Here is a 17325-nt window from a genome sequence, read left to right on the forward strand (position 1 = left end):
AATAACAGAGCTCACTATCATCCTCTTTGTTTTTAAATCTCTAATTTTTTAGCAATTATTTTCTTCTGATGATACAAAGTGATCATCCTTTTATCCATTAATCCATTTTTATGGTTTGTCATAATTAATGAAGTAAAGGAGTGGATAAATGAAAATCACAGTCTCTAAATTTTCTTAGTCCTGAATTTTCCCTAATTTTTCTAACCAAATTGCTAGAGCTATCAACAAAAAAATTTTTTTAACCTGAACAACTAGCATTTATTCTTTGTCAGTGATGATATAAATGAGAAGCTAAGTGAACTGAATGCATTTAAGAGGAGAAACAAAAAAGCCTCTTTAATTATTTTTATTTTATTTGGGGGTTGGTTCAACTATTCCAAGGTTTGCTTCTGATGCTCAGATGTTCTAAACTCACTCAGAAATCTGAAGAGAAACAAACATGAAAAAATGCTCAACACCACTAAGCAGAGAAATGCAAATCAAAACCACAGTGAGATAGCATCTCAGGCCAGTCAGAATGGCTATTACTAAAAAGTAAAAAACAACAGATGCTGGTGAGGTTGTGGAGAAGACAGAACGCTTATACATAGTTGGTGGGAATATAAATTAGTTCAGCCACTGTGGAAAGCAGTTTGAAGATTTCTCAAAGAACTTAAAACAGACCTACTATTTGACCTAGCAATCCCATTACTGAGTGTATACCCAAAGAAAAATAAATTGTTCAACAAAAAAGATACATGCACTTATATGTTCATCTCAGCACAATAACAAAGACATAGAATCAACCTAGGTGCTCATCAACAGTGGACTGGATAAAGAAAATGTGGTACATATACACCATGAAATGCTATGCAGCCATAAAAAAGAACAAAATAATGTCCTATGCAGTAACATGGATGCAGCTGGAGGCCATTATCCTAAGCAAATTAATGCATGAACAAAAACCAAATACCGCATGTTCTCACTTATAAGTGGGGGCTAAACAATGGGTACATACGGACACAAAGATGGCAACAACAGACACTGGAGACTCCAAAAGATGGGAGGTGAGGGTGGAATGCTGAAAAACTACCTATTGGGTAGTACACTCACTATCTGGGTGACAATATCAATTGTACCCAAACCTCAGCATCATACAATATACCCATGTAATAAACCTGCAAATGTACCCCCTGAATCCAAAATAAAAGTTGAAATTAAAAAAGAAATTGGGGATGAAATAAGGTATAGACTGAGACATTCAAATTAGCCTGAATCTATTATTGTAGATAGGTTTCTTGCAGTAACAGCTAAGCTTTGCCCTGTGTAGTATCTCTAATGTTACAAAATATACCGCTGTCTTTGATTTTGCTCAAGTTATAGAACTCTCACCTGAGAATTCGAGTGTCAGAGGGGAAAAAAAAAAAAGGTTATAGAGCTTTGCTAACATACCCTTATTGCCAAGGAGGAAGCAATGTTCAGGTGTTTTAAAAAAGTATGATTATAGTTGGGGTAGGGAAAGATAAAAACACTGAGATACTATAAATGTATATGATACAATCCCTGCTCTGAGTAAACTTATAATCTAATTGGAGAAACAAGCCTTTAATTTATGTACCAGGTTCAGTAATATGAATTAAGTAGCAAAAAGTATGCAACAGCGTAAGTGTTGAGTGGCAGGGGATCGATCAAGTCCAGAGTTAGTAAGATTTAGTAGAAGAAGTAAGATTTGAGATTAATCTTGAAGAAAAAAAAGCATACTAAACAAGGAAAATAGTAGAAGCTAAAATGTAGTAGAAAACTGGTGATGGTCTTCTCAGGGGATTGTGATGTTAGCATTACTGAAGCAAATCATTTTTGAGTTTCAAGAAAACTTCTAGAATCAGTTTAAGTGATGATGTTAGTTTCCTCCTCTAAGACCAATGCCCAAGGTACATCCCTCTTCCCTTTACTAGGAAGGGTGGAAGCCGTGAGGGAAGGGAAGAGAGGGAAAGAGGGAGAGAGGAAGGGAAGGAAAGAAGAAAAGGAGGAGAGAGAGAGAGGGAAGGAAGAGAGAGGGAGACAGAACAATGACATTAAAAAATGACACAATAAAGAAATGAAAAGCAGAGGTTGCCTTTTTGCAGATGGACAACAAAGTGGGTTTTCACAGGCACAATGTGGACACATTCTGTGCTATATAATCCCCATATGCCAGGAATGTCATTAATTAGATAGAAAGGAATGACTGGAGACTGGCCAAATGCAGCTCAGGAGATCAAAGGCTACATATACTCACGCATTTTCACCTATGCTATGGAATATTTGGTATAGCTACACAGTATGTATAGGCTTTGTCAGGAGATTGACAGGAGCCTGAATTAATACTAGGATTTTAATAAACCATTGATTCCTGGCATTTTTGTTACCAAAAGATGGTCTCATAAACATACAGTGTCTTTGAGCTGGACAATAGAGAAAAAGATATTTGGACAGTGGCATAAGCTGGGGGAGGGGGGATGCCAGCATAAAAGTTTATTAGAACTACTTGAAAAAGTCTGCAGAAAAGGTTTACTGGGAGGTGATTTGAAAGAATAAAGATATTCATGATAATATAACAGTAAGGACAGGCATGGTAGCTCACACCTGTAATCCCAGCACTTTCGGAGGTGAAGGTAGAAGGATTACTTGAGCCCAGGAGTTTGAAACCAGCCTGGGCAACACAGTGAGATCCCATCTCTGCAAAAAATACAAGAGTTAGCCAGTAATGATGGTGTGCACCTGTAGTTCCATCTAGTCAGGATGCTGAGGTAGGAGAATTGTTTGAACCCAGGAGGTTGAGGCTGCAGTAAGCCAAGGTTGTACCACTGCATTCCAGCCTGTGTGACAGAGCAAGACCCTGTCTTTAAAAGACAAACAGTAAGTGCTCCATAAACATTATCTATGTGCCAAGCACTGTGCTAAATGCTTCATGTGCTTGATCTCATGTAATTCTATAAGATAAATAGTAGTTACCTCCATATATTATAGAAAAGGAAACTGAGGCTCAAGAGAAATTAACTAAGCTGCCCATGATGACCTGACTCTATTATAACAAAGGCAGTATCTGCTTCAAAATATATAATCACTATAGTATCTATTTCTTCAGCGTTTTCCTCTCTTCTATTTCCTTTGATACGGTTATATGAAAAGACATTAAAAAATCTGCATTTCCTTTGTAAATTTTATTAAGAAGGCAAACAAAAATTGAAGAGGATATTTCTGAATAAAGAAGGGAAATGGAGACATGGTGCTCATAGCAAAATACTTCTTAGGACACTAAGGGAAAGTAGTAAAACAGTCCAGATAATTCTCTTCTTTAACATGCTTCCTCTAGCTATGTAGAGACTCATGCAAAAACAAAAATAAAAATGTACAAATAAAGAAAAGTTAGTGTATTTCTTCTTCCCTCATTCACTTGCCATTCTGCAGGCATGAGATTATAAATTCCAATGAGCTTTGCTCACTTCATAACCTGGTCTTGTCATTCTGGAACATACCAAGCTTCTTCCTATCACAGCATCTTCACACTGCTTGTTCCCTCCACTTAGAATTTATGGCTGACTTCTCAAGAACCATGTCTCAGTTAAGATGTTAGTTCTTCAGATTGACTTTTCCTGAACAACCTAGGTAAAATGTTTCTCCTCTTCCCTACTCAAAACCTACCCCCTTCCTCATACACTCTCTAAATGTCTTGATTTTTCCTCTTCACAGCATGTATCACTATCTGAAGTTATTTTTGATTTTTATTATTTTTTAATAGAAACAGGTTCTCACTCTATTTACCAGGCTGGTCTCAAACTCTTGGCCTCAAGCCATCTTCCCATCTTGGCCTCACAAACTGCTAGAATTATAGGTGTGAACAACCATGCCTGGGCTATTTTTTATGTTTTATTTTATGTGTAAAAATTTATTCATAAGAATATAAAGTTTTATTCATTACTATATCTCTAGTACTTACAAAAGTAGTTGGCACATAGTAAGCATGTAGTAAATATTTGTTGAATGAATGAATGACCACTATACTTGCCAATAGGAATAGGGCAAACCTAAAACAGATACATTTGGTAATGCTTCATAATTTAGAAAGTGCTTACATATACTTCAATAGTCAATATCCCACTGGGGGCTAATCTGCATATCAACTGGTTATATCAAAACACCTACAAATCAAAGATTTCTATTTGCTATTACAAGTCTTAGTCTTATTTGTATGAAGGCCCTCAACTCAATTAAAATTCTTGGCATAGTTGTGTGCCTAGTTACTGTCTAAACTCCTTTCAAAGCACTGGTAAGAAGGACTTTCAATAGAATACAGAAGAGCAACAAAATATGTTATATCAATGAGTTCTGAAGTTTTTATTGCCATTCACAACAGACAAAGTTCCTGCTTTCATCTGCCAAAAATGTCCTTATAAACACTAAGGTTTTTATTTCTGCTTTTCAGACTAGTACAAGTTATACTGCTCTGCACAGCTAGAAGAGAACACCATGGTTAACACATGAAAAATAGCTGGTCAAAGCACGTAACTTTTTTGTTCATAACCCAGAGTTACTTTGAAATTTTCTGGGTATTTGAAGAGAGAATGACATCTAGGGTTGAGAATTCAATCTCATGTTCATACATTTTCTTGCTGACTTATCCAGGAACTAGGATAAATTCCTTATGGATTTTATCCCATTCCAGTTTCACTGGCCTGGTGTTATCCTGAAGAATTAGCACCTCCATCTCCCACTCGGGGCTTGACAAGAATCAACATATTTGGAATTGGTAGAAGATACAGGTAACAAACTCTGAACTTTCAGAAGTAATGACGTTTCGAAAACACTGAATTATTGGTGTCCCCTCTACCAAATGATTTTTTGTTTTCATTTGCAGAATGAAGCTTAGGTAAAAAAAATAGCATTAAGAAAATCTTATGTTGGGGCCGGCCGCGGTGGTCCACGCCTGTAATCCTAGCACTATGGGAGGGTGAAGTGAGGGGATCACTTGAGGTCAGGAGGTCAAGACCAGCCTGGCCAACATGGTGAAACCCCATCTCTGCTCAAAATACAACTAGCCAGGCATGGTGGCACACGCTGTCATCCCAGCTACTTGGGAGGCTGAGGCAGGAAAATCACTTAACCCCGAAAGGTGGAGGTTCAGTGAGCTGAGATCACACCACTGAACTCCAGTGTGGAGCACAGAGAGAGACTCCGTCTCAAAAAAAAGCTAAACAAAAATGTTTCCCTTAGTTTTAATTTTAAAATAAGTATTAAAAAAAGAAAATCCTACGTTGGACTTGACAAAGAGATCCCAGGTCGTTTCAGTATCTCCAGTGGGAATTATAATTATTTTTGCTGAACTGATGACTGAAGGTTTTTCCTAGAGTATTTTCTTTTCAACAAGAGGCAGAGACTACAGTTCTCATTGACCTCCATCCATCCAGATATCTGCTCTTAACTCATCAAACAGTTCTGTCTCATTTCTAGGACATTACACATTGTTTCAGACCTCTTTTCACTATAAGAAATGAAAACAGATGTCTAATTCCTAGGACCTATATGGTGGAAAAGACAGTCCTGCTCCTGGTGTAGACTCCAGTCACAAGAGTCCTTCTTAACTGACTGAAAATAACTAATCATTCTCTTTTTGTGATTTTATTACTGTGCAAATGTATATCCCATTAGGTATTCGTTAACTGATAATTTAAAAGATTTTTGTCTATAAATAGCATGTTTATCTTGGAAACACTGCTAGCAATTTCAGCTTAAAAATTTGCAAGGTGGTTCATTTGCCAAAAAAGGGGGTGTTTTTAAGTAAAATGCAATGTTCGATGAATTATATACAATTATTTTATGAAAGGCTTTTGGTTTTTTTAGCACCATGTCAGAGCAGGTACAAAGTGATAGGAGAAAGCTGATTGGATGAGCACATAGGGCAGTACTTATTGAACTACACATGGGTAAACAACATGGTAAGGAGACCATTAATAAACTCAATAATGGTATCAAGAAATTGCAACAGAATACAGAAAATGGTAGTGCAAGCATGCATCATTGAAAAGCTATGTAAAACATTTGAGATTACCCAAATGAAGTCCCCTCCCTCACTTTGGTAACATTTAAAGTGAACAAACCCTGGCTTTTGTGCTTCCCCTCCCATTCTTCATTTTAACAAGCTAGTTTTAAAAAAATGGTTGAGTGTGGTGGCTCATGCCTATAATCTCAGCATTTGGGAGGCCAAGGTGGAGGACTGCTTGAGGCCAGGAGTTTGTGATCAGCCTGGGCAACATAGTGAGACTTTCATCTCTACAATCAATCAATCGAAATATAGAATATAAAAGCAAATAGTAACAGAAAGAAGTGAAATCAACAAGATGTGGGAGCATCCAAGAGGTACACATATCAGTAAATGCTAAGTAAAATGAATAAAAGACCAAATTTTGGTCTTTAAATATATTTCTATCTCCATTCTATAAGTATGTATTCAAGAGATTATCATAATAAATTAGTAACTTATTTTTCAACTTTAATTTCATTAAAAAGGGAGGATGTATAATATTACTGATGATTAGATAAGCACACTAACTTTTTTTTTTATTATTATACTTTAGGTTTTAGGGTACATGTGTGCAATATGCAGGTTAGTTACATATGTATACATGTGCCATGCTGGTAGCACACTAACTTTTATACAACAAAGTGCATATTTTCCTTTATAGTAATAATCGGGAAATTATACATTTATTCCACCACTAAATGTACCATACATTTTTTTAAAGCAAATCTCCTTTGGAGTGCCTTTAGTATCAGTTTAAAAATCCATAGCAGAAAATTTGTCTCATTACTTTAAAAATCCATCTCTTTCTGTTTTCTTTTTATTTTTTGAGACAGGCTCTCACTTTGTCACTCAGGCCGAAATGCAGTGGCACAATCACAGCTCACTGCAGCCTCAACCTCCCTGGGCTCAGGTGATCCTCCCACCTCAGCCTACAGAGTAACTGAGACCACAGGCACATGACATCACAACTGGCTAACTTTTGTACAGAAAGAGTTTTGTACAGACAGAGTTCCACCATGTTGCCCAGGCTGGTCTTGAACTCCTGGGCTCATGTAATCCGCCCACCTCAGCCCCACCAAGTGCTGGAATCATAAGCATGAATCATCGTGTCTGGCCTCTATTTAAAACAAAAACAAAAACAAAAAAAAACCCCACCTTGGTCACCATATTTATTTCCAAATGACTTTTGATTGTATCAAAAACAGAGATACCTTCAGTTCAAACACTTGAAAAGCATGGCGGGGAGGGGCCAAGATGGCTGACTAGAAACAAGTGCGGTCAGAGGCTCTCACTGAAAATGAAAACAACAAGTGAATCCTGCACGGGCAACTGAGGTATCCAAGTTCTCTCACTGGGACTGACTAGGCAGTTGGCATGACCCACGGAGAGCAAGGAAAAAAGCAGAGTGGAGTGACGGCCCACCTGGGAGCCACACATGGCAAGGGGAACTCCCACCCCCAGCCAAATGAGATGGTGAATGATTGTACTATTTCGCCCGGGGAAACCATGCTTTTCCCACAGATCTGTGCAACCTGTGGATCAGGAGATCCCCTCAGGAGCCCATCCCACCAGGGCCTTGGGTCTGTGGAGATTCTCAGTGGTCGCTCAGCTGGAGACTGCCTAAGACTACTGAGTTCCTGGGGGGGAGGGGCAGCAGCCATGACTGCAGCTCCAACCTGCTGTTGTCCTCTGCCTGTGCTAGGGAGACTGGGTGGTTTGGACCCAGTAGGAATTCCCCACAGCACAGCACAGCAGCTGTGGAAGACTGTGGCCAGACTGCCTCTTTAGGCTGGACCCTGACCCATCCCTCCTTGCCAGGCATGGTCTCTCTGTAGGAATTTCAGCAACTCCAGCCAGGGAGTTAGGGACAGAACTCTGATCTCCCTGGGATGGAGCCCCTGGGGAAAAGGGCGGTCATGATCTCCATGGATCAGTGGACTTATTCCTTCCCCCTGCTGGCTCTGAGAAATCCAGGCAGTCCAGACAAGTGGGATTCCCCCCAGTGCAGTGCAGCCCCTCCAGCAAGGGGCAGCCAGAGTGCTTCGTTAAGCAGGTCCCTGATCCTGTGCCTCCTGACTGGGTGAGAACCCCAAACACGGGTCACCAGACACTTTATACAGGAGCATTCCTGCTGGCATTAGGTCGGTGCCCCTCTGGGATGGGGTTCCCAGAGGAAGGAGCAGGCAGCCATCTTTGCTGTTCTGTAGCATCCACCAGTGACACCTTCAGGTGCAGGAGAGACCCAGGTGAAAAGGGTCTGGAGTGGACCCTGAGCAAATGGCAGCAGCCCTAAGGAAGAGGGACCTGACTGTTGAAAGAAAAACAAACAAACAGAAGCAACAACAACAACATCATCATCAAAAAGTCCCCACAAAAACCCCATCCAAAGGTCAGTAGCCTCAAAGATTGAAGCTAGATAAATTCATGAAGATGAGAAAGAATCAGTGGAAAAACACTGAAAACTCAAAAAGCCAGAGTGTCTATTCTCCTCCAAATAATCACAACACCTCTCCAGTAAGGCCACAGAATTGGGCTGAAGCTGAGATGGATGAACCGACAGAAGGAGGCTTCAGAAGGTGGGTAATAACGAACTTTGCTGAGCTAAAGGAGCATGTTCTAACCCAATGCAAAGAAGCTAAGAATTATAATAAAACATTACAGGAGTTGTTAACAAGAGTAACCAGTTTAGAGAGGAACATAAATGACCCAATGGAGCTGAAAAACACAAGAGAACTTCACAATGCAACCACAAGTATCAATAGCTGAATAGATCAAGCAGAGGAAAGAATTTCAGAGCTTGAAGACTATCTTGCTGAAATAAGATGGGCAGACAAGATTAGAGTAAAAAGAATGAAAAGGAATGAACAAAACCTCCAATAACTATTGGATTATATACAAAGACTGAACCTATGACTGATTCGGGTTCTCCCCGATCCCTGAAAGAGATGGAGAGAATGGAACCCGAATATCATCCAGGAAAACTTCCCCAGGCTAGCAAGACAGAATAACATTCAAATTCAGGAAATCCAGAAAACCCCAGTAAGATACTCCATGAGAAGATCAACCCTAAGACACATAATCATCAGATTCTCTAAGGTCAAAATGAGGGAAAAAATGTTAAGGGCAGCCAGAGAGAAAGGCCAGGGGAAGCCCATGAGACTAACAGTGGACCTCTCAGCAGAAATGCTATAAGCCAGAAGAGAGTGGGGGCCAATATTCAACATTCTTAAAGAAAAGAATTTCCAATCCAGAATTTCATGTCCAGCCAAACTAAGCTTCATAAGTGAAGGAGAAATAAAATTCTTTTCAGACAAGCAAATGCTGAGGGAATTCGTCACCACCAGGCCTGCCTGGCAAGAGCTCCTGAAGGAAGCACTAAATATGGAAAGGAAAAGCCATTACCAGATACTACAAAAACACACTGAAGTACAAAGACCAATGACACTATGAAGCAACTACATTAACAAGTCTGCAAAATAACCAGCAAGCATCATGATGACAAGGTCAAATTCACAATAACAATATTAAACTTAAATGTAAATGTGCTAAATGCTCCAATTAAAAGACCCATAATGTCAAGCTGGATAAAGAGTCAAGACCCATTGGTGTGCTGTATTCAAGAGACCCATCTCACAAGCAAAGGTATACATAGGCTCAAGGAAAATTTACTGAGCAAATGGAAAGCAGAAAAAAGCAGGGGTTGCAATCCTAGTTTCTGACCAAACACACTTTAAACCAACAAAGATTTTTTTTTAAAAGACAAAGATTTTTTAAAAAGACAAAGAAGGGCATTACATAATGGTAAAGGGTTCAATTCAACAAGAAGACCTAACTACCCTAAATATATATGTACCCAATACAGGAGCACCCGGATTCATAAAAACAAGTTCTTAGAGACCTACAAAGAAACTTAGATTCCCACACAATAATACTAGAAGACTTTAACACCCTGCTGTCAATATTAGACAGATGATCAAGATAGAAAATTAACAAAGATATTCAGGACTTGAACTCAGCTCTGGATCAAGTGGACGTGATAGATATCTACAGAACTCTCCACCTAAAAACAACAGAATATATATTCTTCTTGCTGCCACATGGCACTTACTCTAAAATCAATCACATGATTGGCAGTAAAACACTCCTCAGCAAACGCAAAAGAACTGAAATCATAACAGTCTCTCAGACCACAGGGCAATCAAGTTGGAACTGAAGATTCAGCAACTCACTCAAAACCACACAACTACACAGAAATTGAACACCCTGTTCCTGAATGACTCCTGGGTAAATAATGAAATTAAGGTAGAAATCAAGAAGTTCTTTGAAACCAATGAGAACACAGAGACAATGTACCAGAATCTCTGGGACGCAGCTAAAGCAGTGTTAAGAGAAAAATTTATAGGACTAAATACCCACATCAGAAAGCTAGAAAGATCTCAAACTGACACCCTATCATTACAACTAAAAGAACTAGAGAACCAAAAGCAAACAAGCCCCAAAACTAGCAGAAGACAAGAAATAACCAAGATGAGAGCAGAAGTGAATGAGATAGAGACACAAAAACCCTTCACAAAAACCCCCAACAAATCCAGGAGCTTTTTTTTTTTAAAAAAAAAAAAAAAAAACACCCTAATAAAATAGACTACTAGGTAGACTAATAAAGAAGAAAAGAGAGGAGAATCAAATAGACACAATAAAAAATGATAAAGGGAATATCACTACTGACCCCACAGAAATACAAACAATGATCAGAGAATACTATAAACACCTCTATGAAAATAAACTGGAAAATCTAGAAGAAATGGATAAATTCTTGGACACATACACCCTCACAAGACTGAACCAGGAAGAGGTTGAATACCTGAACAGACCACTAACAAGTTCTGAAATTGAGGCAGCAATAAATAGTCTACCAACTGAAAAAAGCCCAGGACCAGACAGATTTACAGCTGAATTCTACCAGAAGTACAAAGAGGAGCTGGTACCATTTCTTCTGAAACTATTACAGACAATTGAAAAGGAGGGAATTCTCCTTTTCACTGCCAGGAGCAAGGCTGGTTCCACATACGCAAATCAATAAATATAATTTATCACAAAACCAGAACTAAAGACAAAAACCACATGATTATCTCAAAAGACACGGAAAAGGCCTTTGATAAAATTCAACATCCCTTCATGTTAAAAACTGTCAATAAATTAGGTATTAATGGAATATACCTCAAAATAATAAGGTATTATTATTTAATGACAAACCCACAGCCAATATCACACTGAATGGGCAAAAGCTGGAAGCATTCCCCTTGAAAACCAGCACAAGACAAGGATGGCCTCTCACCACTCCTATTCAACATAGTACTGGAAGTTCCAGCTAGGGCAATCAGGCAAGAGAAAGAAGTAAAGGGTATTCAAATAAGAAGAGAAGTCAAACTGTCTCTGTTTGCAGATGACATGATCCTGTATCTAGAAAATCGCATTGTCTCAGCCCAAAAGCTTCTCAAGCTGACAAGCAACTTTAGGCAAAGTCTCTGGATATAAAATCAATGTGCAAAAATCAAAAGCATTCCTATACACCAACAACGGACAAGCAGAGAGCCCAATCATCAATGAACTCCCACTCACAACTGCTACAAAGACTGTACAATACCTAGGAATACAACTAACAAGGAAAGTGAAGGATCTCTTCAAAGAGAATGACAAACCACTGCTCAAGGAAATCAGAGAGTACACAAATGGAAAAACATTCCACACTCATGGATAGGAAGAATCAATGTCATGAAAATGACCATACTGCCCAAAGTAATTTATAGAGTCAATGCTATTCCCATCAGACTACCATTGACATACATTCTTCACAGATTTAGAAAAAAAAAATCTCCTTTAAATTTCATATGGAACCAAAAAAGTGCCCATATAGCCAAGACAATCCTAAGCAAAAAGAACAAAGCTGGAGGCATCACACTACCTGACTTCAAACTATACCACAAGGCTACAGTAACCAAAACAGCATGGTACTGGTACCAAAACAGACACACAGACCAATGGAACACAATAGACAACTCAGAAATAAGACCACACATCTACAACCATCTGATCTTTGACAAACCTGACAAAAACAAGCAATGGAGAAAAGGATTCCCTATTTAATAACTGGTGCTGGGAGAACTGGCTAGTCATATTCAGAAAATTGAAACTGGACCCCTTCCTTACACCTTATACAAAAACTAAATCCAGATGGATTAAAGTCTTAAACATAAAACCCAAAACTATAAAAACCCTAGAAGAAAATCTAGGCAATACCATTCAGGACATAGGCACAGGCAAAGAGTTCATGATGCAGTGGCCAAAAGCAATTGCAACAAAAGCAAAAATTGACAAATGGTATCTAATTAAACTAAAGAGCTTCTGCACAGCAAAAGAAATTATTATCAGAGTGAACAGGCAACCTACAGAGTGGGAGAAATTTTTTTGCAATCTATCCATCTGACAAAGGTCTAATATCCAAAATCTACAAGGAACTTAAATTTACAAGAAAAACACAACCCATCAAAAACTGGGCAAAGGACATGAATAAACACTTCTCAAAAGAAGACATTTATGCGGCCAACAAACGTGAAAAAACACTCAACATCACTGATCATTAGAGAAATGCAAATCAAAACCACAATGAGATATCATCTCACACCAGTCAGAATGGCAATTATTAAAAAGTCAAGAAACAACAAATGCTGGCACGGCTGTGGAGACAGAAAACGCTTTTACACTGTTGGTGGGAATGTAAATTAGTTCAACCGTTGTGGAAGACAGTGTGGCAATTCCTTTCCTCAAAGACCTAGAATCAGAAAAGCCATTTGACCCAGCAATCCCATTACTGGATATATACCCAAAGGAATAGAAATCATTCTATTATAAAGATATATGCATGCGTATGTTCACTGCAGCACTATTAATAATAGCAAAGACATGGAATCAACCCAAATGCCCAGCAATGATAAACTGGATAAAGAAAACATGGTACATATACACCATGGAATACTATGCAGCCATAAAAAGGAATGAGATCACGTCCTTTGCAGGGATATGGACAGGGCTGGAAGCAGTTATCCTCAGCAAACTAATGTAGGAACAGGAAACCAAATACCGCATGTTCTCACTTGTAAGTGGCAGCTGAATAACAAGAACACATGGAAACAGGGAGGGGAACAACACATGCTGGGGCCTGTTGGCAGGGGTGGGGGAAGTTTAGGGGAGGGAGTACATCAGGATAAATAGCTAATGCATGCTAGGCTTGTTACCTAGGTGATAAGTTGATAGGTACAGCAAACCACCATGGCACATGTTTACCTATGTAACAAACCTGTACATCCTGCACACGTATCCCGGAACTTAAAATAAAATAAAAAGTATGTGCATGTTATGGGGACCCTCCAGTGTTTCTTGCATCCATCCCCTCCTTTTCATTCCCATAGCTATTGCTTCAGTGCAAGCTGGCATTTCCCCTTCCCAGGATCTCTCTTAACTAGCATCTCTCTCATGATCAACTGTACACAGTAGTGCCAGGATCATACTCTTAAAGTATAGCACCTATCTTTTCACCACCTTGCTCAAAAACTTCCAGTGGCTTCCAGTACAGCAGAGAAGATACTCCAGTCTCTTCATTTTCTAACACTTACATGGTGCTTGTTATGTGCCAGGCACTGTTTTAGATGTATTATTATATATTATTCCTCGTAACAACTCTGTGATGTAGGTACAAATCTTACCCCCATTTTACAGAGGAGAAAACCAAGACACAGTTCAAGTCACTTGTCAAAGGACACGGTATGTTTCAGCACTGAGGTTAGTACCCCCGGACTCTAGCTCCAAAGTTCTATCTCTGTATCTTTTTCTGTCTCACTATTCTCTGACTGAACCAAATGCTTTTCTGCTTTGGGGTCTTTGCTTACAATTTTCTCTTTTCCTGCTATACCCTTCTCCCATATTTCCCTATCTATATCCATCAAGATCTGAAATGCCACCTCTTCCATGATGCTCACCCAAGAGACCTTGTCGATTCCACTGTATACATTTATCTGCTATAACACTGTATTTTCTCTTTTTTTTTTTTTTTTGGACCTCTGAACTTTTTTTTGGCCTCCTGCTCCCCAAAGGGTACCCTGCTTCTGCTGGCTTAATGTTTCAGAACTTTGGGGTCATTGTTCTCAGACACCACTTTGCCATCCACTATCCGGCAGGTGGTGGTCTTTTGGATGGTTTGCATGGAGTTGCTGCTGTCCAGGGCATCACCAAGATTGAAGTCCTCGCCATCTTCCAGCAGGCAGCAGTAGGTGGCGATCTCAGCCTCCAGGTTGACCTTGATGTTCTGCAGGGCCTCCTTGACCTGGCGCTACCCCTCTGCCCGGGTCTGTGCCAGCTCTGACTCCAGGTAAAGCAGGATCCCATTGAGCTGATCCATCTACAGGGTGTAGCGGGCCTCCACCTCCCTCAGGCTGTTCTCCAAGCTGGCCTTCAGATTTCTCATGGAGTCCAGGTCAGTCTCCAAGGACTGGACTGTACGTCTCAGCTCCGTGAGTGTCATCTCAGCAGCTCCAACCTTGACGGACTGCGTGGTGACCACTGTGGTGCTCTCCTCAATCTGCTGAGACCAGTACTCGTCCAGCTCCTCTCTGTTCTTCCGAGCCAGCTTGTCATATTGGGCCCAGATGTCTGCCATGATCTTGGCGAGGTCCTGAGATTTGGGGATCTACCTCCAAGGTCAACCCAGAGCTGGCAATCTGGGCTTGTAGGCCTTTTACTTCCTCTTCGTGGTTCTTCTTCATGAAGAGCAGCTCTTCCTTGCGAGCCTCGATCTCTGTCTCCAGCTGCAGCCAAGTGACACTGGTGTCATCAATGACCTTGCAGAGCCCATGGATGTCGTTCTCCACAGACTAGTGCACGGCCAGCTCTGTCTCATACTTGACTCTAAAATCATCAGCCGCAAGACAGGCACTGTCAATCTGCAGAACGATGCAGGCATTGTCCACAGTATTTGCGAAGATCTGAGCCCTCAGGTCCTTGATGGTCTGGAAGTAACGGCTCCAGTCTCTGAACTGGGGTCCCTTCTTCTCCAGGTGCTCCCAGATTTTGCTCTCTAGCTTCCAGTTCTCCGTCTCCAGGTTCCTCACTCTGTTCAGGTAGGAGGCCAGGCAGTCGTTCAGGCTTTGCATGGTCTCTTTCTTGTTCTGGATGCCTCCCATTCTTACAAGACCCCCAGCCATCCCTGCAGACAGGCCCCCAGACCCCATGCCGCCCCAGAAGCTGGCGGAGTGGGACATGGAGATCCGGGAACCAGAGCCCCTGGTGCCTGCATAGACGTTGGCCGTGCTGCTGACTGGCCGGGCACTGTAGCTAGGTGCCTGGACAGAGCCCAGGGACTGGTAGTTGGTGGAGAAGGTGGAGCAAGTGGTGAAGTTCATGCTGTCCACAGAGGAGAGTGAGAGGACAGGACTCAGGCTTTGCCGACGACCTGTATTTTCTAGTATGTTTATTTGAATGTATATTTCTAAGTTATAACTCTTGGAAGAGAACCATTTCTTATTATTCGATTTTTATTTTATCTGATTATTATTTCTCACTGTCCACCTTCAGTACTTATTAACTGTTCCTGACACAAGGGAGACTGCTGTGCAATAGCTACAACTGCAGTAAATAAGCTAATGGGTGAAATCATGATACTTAAAAAACACAGGTCAAGTGTAGTCGCTCATCCCTGTAATCCAAACACTTTGGGAGGCCAAGGCGGGAGGATTGCTTGAGGCCAGGAGTTCAAGACCAGCCTGGGCAACATAGTGAGACCCCCATCTCTACAAAAAAAATTGAAATATATATATTATAGACACTAAATAAATATTAATTGACCTGCAAAGATAAGTATATTCAAAAGACTCTAACACAAGCTCTGAGGGCAATTCCAGAACTGTTTTGGACACTGATGTAATAAATACATAGCATTCCAAAAGAATCACTTTGAAAATGACCAAAGATTTTCATGGCTTCAACTATTATTATTGAGTACCTACTACATGCCAAACATAAAAATATGAAAAGACAAAAATAAAAGTCCTGAAGTGTTTAATAAAAAAAAATCACTCTAGCTCCCTCATATTTTTAAGGAAGGAGGTCTAAATGATAAAGTATCATTGGGAACTCTGCTGTGGTATAAAAGCCTCTAAAAAACATGCCAACTGGGCACAGATCTCCCTTCAGTGGGAATAATCATCACTAGGAACCCAAAGAAAAATTCCTAAAAACATGGGATATAACGCATATACCCGCCACACCCGCTCCACACCCTGCCAGGAATTTGCAGGAAGCCTCATGTTTTGTATATTTTACATATAATAACTACTATGTATGAAATTTGTGGGAATTTGAGATTCCTGGGTAAAAGATGCCATACTTGTTCAAAGTATAAAAAAAAGATAGCTTCATCTGCCATTAAAAACACAGCTTTAAAAGAAAATTAAACAAAAAGGGGGAAGAGGGAAATTCAGCTTTAATATATCTATTAAGGGGTATGTTTAAAGCTGAGCTATTTCCTAGCTCTCTATATAATATCCTTAGCAGAGAGTCCTGGTTTTTAAGAACTGTAGATTTTTCTTCATTTCCACAGATGTCTGCTTCTATTTTGAGATGTCTGACTCTTCTGATGAAATAAACCCAATCAAAATGTTCATTTTCCTTCAGTTTTTGTTTATTTAATTAACATGATTTTCTACATGATTATAAAGGCCATAATTATATTATCAAATCCCTGTCAAAGTAATGACTTAATGTAAAACGTTAACACTTAGTAGTGTTTAAAACAATATTAAAAAAAAAAAAACCCTGTGTATGAATAGGGTGAATTTATTCAGACTACTTCCTCTGGAATGCAAATGAAAATTTTGGCTATGCTTATTTTTTTATTATTATATATTACTGCAAGGAGAAACAGTTTTTAGCCTTTCTGAATAGTAAATATCTATCCCAAACCAAGATCTTTTTCTGATTGGTTTATAACCGGCACCAGCTATTATGAAACCAGGAATGATAATATGACAAAAGAACACAGGACAAGCAAGGTACACATTACCAGGTAATATTTATAGTTAAAATATTTGAGGATAACACAATCAGAAGTATGGGGCTAAAAGGGATTTCATTAGAATTTTCCCTTCCCTTTGGTTGGAAACACACGCACATAGCCATTCTAAATACATTAAGAATATTCTTTGTTTTTAGCCTCTCAGAGTTAGAGTCTATCATCC

The 17325-nt window shown here is 39.7% G+C and overlaps 1 long non-coding RNA gene and 1 pseudogene across 1 annotated transcript in view; both read right to left on the reverse strand.

Moving 5' to 3' along the window:
• LOC134760431 (uncharacterized) overlaps window positions 1–17325 on the reverse strand; it is a 148771-nt gene that overhangs the window by 70146 nt on the left and 61300 nt on the right. The gene's annotated exons all lie outside the window — the stretch shown is intronic.
• Window positions 13023–16384, reverse strand: LOC100442115 (keratin, type I cytoskeletal 18-like; annotated as a pseudogene).

This window comes from Pongo abelii, chromosome 18 (genome assembly GCF_028885655.2).
Source record: "Pongo abelii isolate AG06213 chromosome 18, NHGRI_mPonAbe1-v2.0_pri, whole genome shotgun sequence".
NCBI classification, from domain to species: Eukaryota; Metazoa; Chordata; class Mammalia; order Primates; family Hominidae; genus Pongo; species Pongo abelii.